Here is an 11,162-nt window from a genome sequence, read left to right on the forward strand (position 1 = left end):
CGGCGTAACTATAAACTCATAGTGGCCATACCTAGTTCTGAAAGCAGTTTTCGGAATATCAGAATCTCTAACTCTCAGCTGATGGTATCCAGATCTCAGATCGATCTTGGAATACATAGAAAAACCCTGCAACTGATCAAATAAATCATCAATACGAGGCAAAGGGTATTTGTTCTTTACCGTCTTTCTTTCTAACAAACAATACTGGAGCACCCCAAGGAGAAACACTGGGTCAAATGTATCCCTTGACCAGTAAATCTTCCAACTGATCTTTCAACTCTTTCAATTCTACTGGTGCCATTCGATAAGGTGCTTTAGAAATCGGTTCAGTACCTGGCATCAGTTCTATATTGAAATCAATCTCACGGTACGGAGGTAGTCCCGCAATTTCATCGGGAAAAACATCCGCAAATTCACTAACCATTGGCAAATCAGCCAGGTTCGGGCTAGTTTTCAGAACATCAACTGTATAAACAATAAATCCCTCTGCTCCTTTCTGCAAAAGTCGAGTCATTGATAATACTAAAATAAGAGGAATCTTAGCACGAGAACCCTTACCATAGAATTTCCATTCTCCAGTCATCTCAGGTCTGAACCTCACTACCTTCTGAAAACAGTCTACGGTAGCTCTGTACTTGGTTAGCATATCAATTTCGATAATGCAGTCAAAATCAGACAAACCAAGAACAATACAGTCTATCTCTATCTCATTACCATCATATTGTAGCAAACAATTTCTCACCATCTGCATAGATATAAGACCTCTCCCCAAAGGTGAAGAGACAGATACTATAACAAGTAATGATTCAGCAGGCAAAGCATGTAATGACACAAATCATTCAGAGATAAATGTATGAGATGCACCAGTATCTATCAATACATAAGCAGGATAAGCATAAAGAGAATAGTTACCTGCAATAACATTATCTGGTGCTCCCTGTGCCTGTTCCTCTGTCAGTGCCAAGACATGAGCCTGTTGTCTCGAAGGCTGACTACCTGTCTGACTCCCTCCTAGCCTTGTCTGTTGCTGTGGATGTGATGGTTGAAAGGAATGAACAGAAGAGGTTTGTCTCGCAGGTTGAGCCACTGATCGTAATGACTCTGTACCTCGTGATTGTCCAGAACCTCTCTGAGGACACACCCTCGCAAAATGGCCAGTCTGATGGCATATATGGCACCTCCCAGATACACCTCGGCACTGAACGGTTGGATGACCTCAACCACAACTGTTACAAAACACTCCTGACTTCTGTTTTTAGCCATTGGAACTCGAAGAACTTCTCCCCGGCTTTTTAAATTGTTTTCCTCGTGCTTGCAAATACCCCTTCTTTCCACTGCCACTACCACTTTCAAATCAAGAAGATTGTTGCGGAGTCTGAATTGGAGGTTGTGGCTGTCTCTGAGGCTGTGCGGCATATGAAGCTCCTCGCTATTGGATCAAACCAGCTTCCGCTCCCTTGGCATTATTCAGAGCCTCAGCAAAAGTATTCGGTCGTCTTGTGTTTACTAAAGTAAAGACGTCTGGATTCAGTCCATTAATGAACTGATCAACCATTGCCTCATCACTATCAGCAACATGTGGAGCAAAACGTAGCAAGGTAGAAAACTTTGCAACATATTCTTCAATGTTTAAATTTCCCTGCTTTAAATTAGCAAATTCAGCTCCCTTATCTTTGCGGTAAGACACCGGAAAGAAGCGTTGGTAAAACTCAGTTTTGAAGACGTTCTAGGTAATTACAGTTCCTCTACGCTCCAGAGCTTTCTTTGTTGTGAACCACCAACTCTTTGCAACCTCATGCAACTGGTGCCCTATCAATCTGACTCTCCGCTCATCACCATAATCAAGAGAATCAAATAACATCTCCATATCATCGAGCCAACCTTCACACTCAACCGCATTCTTAGTACCTTTTAGTGTTGGCGGTTTGTAGGATTGAAATCTTTTGAGTAATGTTTCCATCGGAGTGGCAGTCATATCAGTCATGTCTCTAGAGGTACTTCCTTGCTCATTGCTAGGAATTTCTGTAGCTTGTGGCACTGTTGGTGCTACAGCTGTATGTTCTGGCGGAGGAGTAGGAACTGTTGGTCTAAGGGGTGGTTGTCCTGGTCGTCGAGACATATCTGATTATCAAAATGGTTACAATATCAAATATATCTCAGTCCTCCTCTGATCATCTTACCTCTGATCAAGACTCGGTTCTGATTTAATCTTAAATAAATCATCAATGTACTCATATACAACATGCTTCCAATCAAATCAGATGTTCGGGTAGCATGTCATAAATAACAGAACACATGCCTCTAATCGTTTCAGATATTCCAGTAACCATGCGTCTTAACAATCGTCAAACATACATTCAAATAAAATTACGGAAATATGTAATCAAATACTTGAAAGTAAAACATGCTAACATTTACAACATGTCATTCAATTATGTAAATAAATCATAGCATAACAAAATAAGTAAGCAAGGAAGATGACTCGATCTACCCCACTCACTATCTATCTCAGTCCAGAATTTTCTCGCTCTGATACCACTTGTTGTGACGACCCGGTTCTTAATCTCTCAAATCACAAAATTAATCCAAGATCATGAATTAAAGAGAAGCAATCAAAAAGCATCCGAAGCTGCAAATAATTTTTTTTTTTTTTAGAGGGGGGTGGGTGCGCTCGGGCGGCTCTTTTCAGCCGCTCGAGCGCCCACCCTCCGGTGTGAGCACCAAAGGGGTGCGCTCGGGATGCTGTTTTCTGCAGCTCGGGCGCTGCCCTGGGCAGATTCTTGCCCAAGAATTGCAGCTCATTCTTGTTCTGAAAATTGCTTCCCAACTTGATTCTTTGATACAAAAACATGCACAAAATAAAGATCAAGTTCTAGACATGTTGAATCAAGTCCAAAAACACATCACCATATTCTAAGAAACATTAACAAGGCAACAACATATACATTAACATCTCAATACCAAAGTAATACATCTAGTTCCAATGTGATTACAAGGTCAAGTATAATTCCATATTCAAGTAGTAAACACTCTAGACATAAACTCAAGTCTATCAAGTGTACAATTTCAACTCTAACATAGGATCAACTTAAAAAGTAAAGTAGACAAGATTTAAGTCTACTAACTATACAACATAGCTCTTGATCTTATCAAACAAGTGATAGCAACTCAACATCTATACCGGATCATCACGCTAATCCCTCATTCTCTGTTCCTCAAACTCACTTCTGCCGTGTTCCGCTCCCGCCTATTTCCATGACACATACAACACAACAATGGCCGGATAACTCCGGTGAGAAACATATTTCCTAGTAAAAGCAACTAACATGCAAATCATGTCATATATATCAAACTCAATATATAATAAAGGACAATGCATGTTTTAAAATAGGCTTCTCTTAAAGAATCTCTCATTTCGTCGGTTGGGATCCCGAGAAGAAGATATTATAACTAAACAACGACTCTCCCGATCGAGGTGGGGTTACTTATCTTACTTCCCTAGACTTTGAAGCCATTATATATATAAAAATCAGATGCTAGGCTAACTCAACCACCTAGGCCATACATATATAATCCCTCAAATCGTCTAATCAAACGTTTCCGTTCATTTCAAAATCAAGAATAAGTCTCACAAGATGAATGCAACATATATCATCATAATAACATTCATTAACATCATAGACTCATTCAACAATTCATAGAAGAGCACATAAAAGCAAAAAATCAAATAAGTATGTGATTTAGGGAACTCGATACAAACCATCTCGAGTTTTAATCCCATTCAAGTAGTAGTCCACTTTTACCTTTCGATTGTGAGGTTTATGGTGTCTTCTAGCTGTCCAAATCTGTACAATAAACAACCACAAGCCTTGTCTCAAAATCTGCACTTAAAACCATTCAAACTCCATTGTAAATTAACTTCAAACCTTGCTTCAATCTCTATCGGTTCGATGGTGACGTTCTCGAGCTCGATGGTATTCAAACACTATCTGAAATGAAGTTCAGAAAGCTTACAAACATCAGCTAGGACTCAGCAAAATCATAGCTCAATACAAGATAGCAAAATAGCCTCAATTCACAATCCGGCGGCGTAACGGTATAAATTCGGCAACTAAAACTCAAAGCTATCTATACTCACTTCCTATTATCCATAAATCAGTAAGAACACATCAATACACCAGAAAATCAGAAGTAACCATGTTCGAAAATGAGCTGGAAAATCATAACAATTCAACACGATAACTGTTCATCGGTTCAACATCGAATATTCCATCCATAGTAGTTCAATAACATATATTTAACATCAAAATCTGATTTCCTCAACACTCAAATTTCGAAACATGCTGATCATTATAAATTCTTACATCACTTTAAAGCTCTTCTTCTGAGGATTCCAAAATCATGCCCGAAACCAAAATCGGATTAACGGATATTGAGTTATGAAACTTTGAATATAATATTTTTCTTGAGCCCTTTCTTCCTCCCTTCTCTGCTCTCGATTTTGCTCTCAATATTCTGATGAAGAATTTGTTGTATCACACGTGAACATGCTTCCATTAAACAAGTGTCCCACTAACATCAGGATTTTGCACTTTAGCCCTCCAATTATTGCTTCTTTGCAATTTAGTCCTCAACCTTCCATTTTATTCAATTTCAATCCTAAATAATTTAAGAATATTAGAAATTAATTCAAAAATCCAAATATTCCCAAATTAAATATTCTCGGATTAAAATTAAATAATTTCGAGCGTTACAGAAGGTTACCTCAGTCTCGATGTTTTACGCAGTCATAGCTAAGAGTATAACTACCAGTGCAATTTTGGTTATAACCAAGTTGTTTGGATTGGCTTTGGTATTGGGTGTGTACTGAAGGATAAGATTGTCTTTTGATAGGATTGTCATAGACATGGGTTATTCCCTTATACTGAATAAGGTCTAAACTAAGAAGATCTATCATGGGTTAGACTAGGATAGTTCTGGTGAATAGATTCAGGCTGACACAAGTATTGTAACAATAGATACTTGTGAGTATCATCTGACTTGGTCAGAGGAAGGAAAGATAATTTTTTTTTATGTTAGATCCTATGATACTCTTGGAGTCAGAATAGTCTTGGGAGGGATATTCCTAGACATGTGTTGCGTATTTTTCACTCGCAAGCGGACGGTGTCAAGTTATAATATAGGAATTAAGTCCAAGTCGATCCCACAAAGAATGAATAAAATGATATTATATTAAATATTTGCAACTAATAAAATTTTAATCCTATGTAGAGCTAAAAGTTAAGAATGTTTGGAATTCAAGTAAATCAAAATTGCAATGATTAAAATTAATTAACGATGAGTTCGCGAAACGAAAATTCAATGAGAGACAAATTTTAGAGGTTCGACTTCACTTGAATATCCACAAGTTTAATTCTTAAAATATCTATATAATAAATTCTTCTAGTTTACTAACCAAGAATTATCAATATTTTCTAGTCCCTTTCTCAAGTGACAAGTAGAAATTCGTATCTAATATCAAACTCAATATTTCTATCAAAATTTAGATATCAAATTCGGTAAAAAGTACAATAATTCTTACAATAGCTTCAATGGAGTTATAGGCATCTCGAATACTATAAACACCAACGATGCATTTTTCTATGGTCCTATTCAAAATCTCCTCTCTCGAGTTCTAGATTTCAAATAAATATAACAATTCAACTAGTGATCAGTTAATTTAATGCAATCAATTCAGGAAAACACAAATAAATCGGATGAAAAATTCTAATATATCAATCAAAATATGAAAAACATGATTTCAAGTCAAGCTACGTCGTCCCTCTAGACAAAGAAATTAGTTCATAATGAAAATAAAAATCAAACAAAGCATATTCTTGAACATCCTTGAAAAATCAGGAGAAAGAACAAAATAAAAACGAAGGTAGATGATGCTTCTCCGTTTCCGAAAGTTGCTTCATCCGTCTTTGTGCCAAGAATGCTTCTTCTCCCTTTTTCTTAGTCTCTAGCCTTCAAAAACTGATGCAAACCCTCGATTCCCCCAAAATAAGTCAAGAAATCTCCTTAAAAATCCGACTAGAAAAATTTTCATATTGTTGAGACAATGCAACACTAGAGCGCAGCTTCTTTGGCGCTGGAGCGCTTCAAAAGTGGCGTTGGGGTGCTTGAACATGAATTTACGGGCACTGGAGTGCTAAAAAATCGGCGTTGGGGCGCTAGTATTCTAGTCCAATGCGCAAAATTCTTGAAAAAATAATAATAGAGTTCTAGCCGTTGGAATCGGCTAAAATTTTTACAGTAGCTTTAAAACATCCAAAACTTCATTCTGAACGGTGGAGATCGAATTTGGATCTATGTAGCATCTCCGATAATTTTTGGATAATTACTGCTTTGTGATTATTTCTTTGCACCTTTTCTCGGTGCTCCGACTTTGATATTCGCATTTATTTTCACTTCGATCATAACTCCTCCTTATTTCATCTATTTCAATTCTTTTACATGACAAAAATTGATTGGTACCTAAATTCCTGCAAACGACACAAACAAACACATACATGAATAATATCGCTCGATACATAACAAAATTCAAGTTAAATCATATAAAATATAAGTGTAAAAATTGCTATTATCAAATCCCCCAAACTTAAACTTTTGCTAGTCCCGAGAAAAATAAAATAAAACTAAGAGAAAAATAAAATAACCAAACAACTAACACAACCAATGCAAGTCATGATATCAATTAATGCAGTCTCCCTCAGAGTTATTTTTCATCATGTAGTCCACTTGTTTGCTATATCATTATCAAGAGTTCTCGTGTGTGTGTGATTTTCCAATCTCGTCTACCCATCCTAACATTCGATCAAATCATGCAACAAGTAAGTCTCACAGAGTCATTAATCCCGTCCTTTAGTTTCAACACACTCTCCACTAAGTTCAACCCTTACTCACAAAGATCAAAAAGACTTTTTCGGTTAATTCTTTAGGCTCAAGCATATTCAACAGAATAACATGTATCCAATATATCAAGGAAAACAAATCTCAGGATTCAGGTAAAGGGAAATGGATAGTTTCAATTTATGTAGTATTGAGTAGGCCGAGTTATCTGACTACTTCTACTCCTTACATTCTTCATCTTTTTGCATTTTCTTTGGATTAGGATTTCAATCCATTTTATTTCAATGTCTCCCTCACCTTTCTTTCTCCGTCTTTTTCTTTGGACTTTTTCTTTTTAGCTATCATTTTGGTTTTGAATTTTTTCATATCAAGGCTATCAAACGAATAAGGCTAAAAAGGCTCAATGAACTGAACAAAATTACCTAAATCATCTCTCTGTTTGTATAAGTTTACCTCGGTTTCGAGTGTGAATCACAAGTTAAGAATTAAGTCATCTAATCCTCTTAAAAAATCCACATAACTTTTTCTATTTGCCAAGAGTATCGACAGTCAAGGCTTTAGTGCATAAATTTTTAAGAACTCAAGATAAGACAGAACTAACACAGACTGTACTTCTCAGATAAAACATGAACAAACAATAATTTTTTTCTCATCATAGGCTGATAATGGTATTGTTCATGACTTTGAATCTCACAAAAAAATTTAAATAAACTCAAGAATGACATTTTTTTTCTTTTAAACACAAATAATAATAAAATAAAAACACAACCGCAAGAATTCAAGCAAACAACAACAATTAAACTCAAACACCCCCCCCCCCCCAAACATAAAAATGTGCATTGTACTCAATGTAAAATAATTCAATAATAAGAACGGAGGAATGCACATACCTATGGCATGACTGTCAGTAGTCATAACCCATCATCATTCTGGGTGTACGTGAGTTGATACACGAGATTTCTCACAATTTTAAGAACCTAGATTAGAAAATTCAATGTTAGCACATGAACAAGACATGACCTCCTCAATAAAATTAAAAAAATAAATTAAATTAAGAAGGAAAAAAATAAATTAAAAGTAAATAAATAAAATAAAATAAAATTTGGGTTGCCTCCCAAAAAGCACTTAGTTTAAAGTTTTCAGCATGACTGTACGCTGATGTTTTCCCATCAATAACACTTTATAGGAGGTCTTGTTCCTCTCTTTCACCCTCCAAACATACTCAAAAATCATCTTGGACTTGGATTTTTGTTTTTTCACCTTCTTTGCCTCCTTAGGATCTCGCCATTTCTTCAACTCTATTCCTATACAAAACATTTTCACTGAAGAATCAAATAAATCAATGCGATTACAAGCATGTACCTCATCTTGGTAATTCATGGTCTTATAAATATTAAAAGTAACCCCTTCACCACCAACTCGTAGAGTTAATTCACCCTCCTGCAAATCAATCAACGCTCTTCCAGTTGCCAAAAATGGTATCCCCAAAATAACACGGACATCTTGATCTTTCTCCATGTCAAAAACTACAAAATCAGCAGGAAAAATAAATTTATCTACCTTTACCAACACATCCTCAACAATGCCACGAGGATAAGTAAAAGAACGGTCAACCAACTGCAAAGTGATCGTTGTTGTCTTTTATTTTCCAAGATCCAAGGCCATGAAAATAGACAGGGCATTAAATAAATACTTGCACCTAGATCAGATAATGCTCTATTAACATTTTCACCACCAATAATACAAGGAATGAAGATATAATGATATTTGAATCGAAAGATTTATCGAACTCGGATAGTTGCGACGTCGGTTTGAATTTCGATCGTATTAGCAAGATTTGAACTGTATAAGCTTTCAAGAAACATCATTCAGATTGGACATTGATGTTTAGATATGTTATAATCTATTTCAGATTTGAATTGAAGATTATCGAAGTTGAATCGACGAGTTCGAGTTCGAATGACTTGAAGTGTTTGAAGTAGAATCAAAAACACCTTCAAGAAGCACTGATTGAAATGAACAACATTGTATGACCGATTTGGCTAGCGTTGAGATGATCAGCATTGGCAATAGATTCAAGAGGTTTGAATCGCGATTAAAGGTATGAATCGACATTATTCCTGCCAGGTAGAACAACTCGAGAACGTGGTGGTTTTCGAGTTATCCTGAAATCACATACTTAGTTGTTTCAGTGCTCTTATGTGATTTACTTGCTTTTGTTGCTATGAATATTGATTTATGTGTTCAAGATGTTTATCAGTATTTATTTGAGTAATGCATACAGATTATGTTGCATTCATCTTGAACTCCAGCCTAATAAGCACAGAGGGTTAAAAGCCTAGAGTGCATATGACGTTTGGTGGATTGTAGTTGAGTGGCACGGAATGTAGACTTACTTCCAGAGCCAGAAAACTTACTATAGTTGCACCAAAGTCAGAGGAAATAAAGTATTTAACTTCACCTCGACTGGGTGAGTTGGTGTTCGTTAAAGATTTTATTCCTTGGAATCCCAAGAACTAAGCTTATTGATATCAGATTTGATAGCCTATTCCTTGGCACATGCATTGCATTTATGCATTAACCTAGAGTTTTCTATGGTTTAGAATATGCAGTTATAAATGCTAGCATGTTGTGATATGTCATTCTAGATATGAATGTTTTATTATGCTTTATATTTTATTGCTTTAGATGAATCGTTAATGATGTATATGCATGTCTTTCATACTGAGATTTATTCTCACCGGAGTTATCCGGTTGTTGCTTTGTTTGTATGTGTGCATTGCATCAGGTTGGGGCATGATCAAGCTAGAGTTGACTTGGATAGCTTGAGAAGAGAGATAGCATGTGGTGATTCGGGTTTTAAGCAGATGATATGTATTGTTAATAACATGTTAGAAGACCAAGAATCTTGTACATGTTTCTATTTGGTAAATCCTAGTTTATATTCATAAATTGATGTATTTATGAGTTAGGGTTTATTTGTCAATGCATGTATATTATTTTGTAGCTTGTATAAGACTAGATTGCAGCAGAATTTTCAGAATTTGGAGCCCGCTCGATCGGGTGACTTTTGCTAATCGAGCGCGGTCTGTGATTTTTCAAAGCAGAGAAGTGAGTTTTGGGCTCGCTCGATCGGATGATTTCCACCGATCGAGCGAGGCCAAATATGTTCAGACCCGAGAGCAGGATATTCTTGCTCGCTCGATCGGGCAAGTTTACCCGATCGAGCGAGATGCTCAGTTTTAAAAAAAAAATTGTTTAGCTCTTGGTTTGAATATTCTTTTATTGTTCGATTAATTGTCTATTAATCGTTAATTGCCCTAAGATGAGATTAGCAACCCGGGTCCCCACACTTTTGTATCCTTAGAAGATTTGATATATGTCTTGTGTGAGTGGGCCAAGTGATCAGATAAGATTTTTCTCGCAAAGTGCTCAGAGAATGCTTTTGATATCTTGTAAGTTGTTGTGTGAGAATCTCTATTTTTCTTTGTAAGCATCCTCTATTTATAGTCATGTTTGAGTAACGTTTGACTGGATGTCTTCATAAATGTTTGTCTCAAAAGTGTTTTAGTCTTCTGCCTATCTTCATAAATGTTTGTCTAAATAATATTTTAGTATTCTGCATATTTTCATAAATACTTGTCGGAGATTTTCAATTTGAGCGGAACATTATTCGAAGTAAATCTCAGCCGTTTTGAGCAGTTTACTTCTTTAGGCTTTTCTAATGCGGTTGACATTCTGATTGATTTTCCTTTCTTAACTTGAACTGGTCCATGATTTTTTTGAGAAGTTTGAATAAATAGTCATAGAGTGCAGTCTAAAAATTCTGTATAGCAGACAGATATATTCAAGCAGTCCCGAAAGTTATTTTTGAGGAGTCGGATATATATCTTCAAACAGTCCTGATAACTCTTTTGAGCAGTCGAGTGTTTTCATGCAGTCCTGATAACTCATTTGAGCAGTCGAGTATCTTCAACTTGTTTTTATAACGTATAGTAGTTTGGTTAACTAAGGGTCCAACAGATACTTTGAAAACCTACGTTAGTATTGGTTGAAGTGATTTCCACCTACTAGATATATAAGACTTCACATCATTCATGTTCATGCAATGTAGGGCCGGAAAAAATCTCATAAATCCCGACCCGACCCACTACCCATCCTGAACCCGACTTGAAACATCGGGATTTCTCCCATCCTGATCAGTATCGGGAGAGGGAACGGGTAAATAATTTTCATCCGACGGGGACCCGACCCATCCCAACCCGAAT

The sequence above is a fragment of the Henckelia pumila genome, chromosome 1 (genome assembly GCF_033568475.1).
Source record: "Henckelia pumila isolate YLH828 chromosome 1, ASM3356847v2, whole genome shotgun sequence".
Classification (NCBI taxonomy): domain Eukaryota; kingdom Viridiplantae; phylum Streptophyta; class Magnoliopsida; order Lamiales; family Gesneriaceae; genus Henckelia; species Henckelia pumila.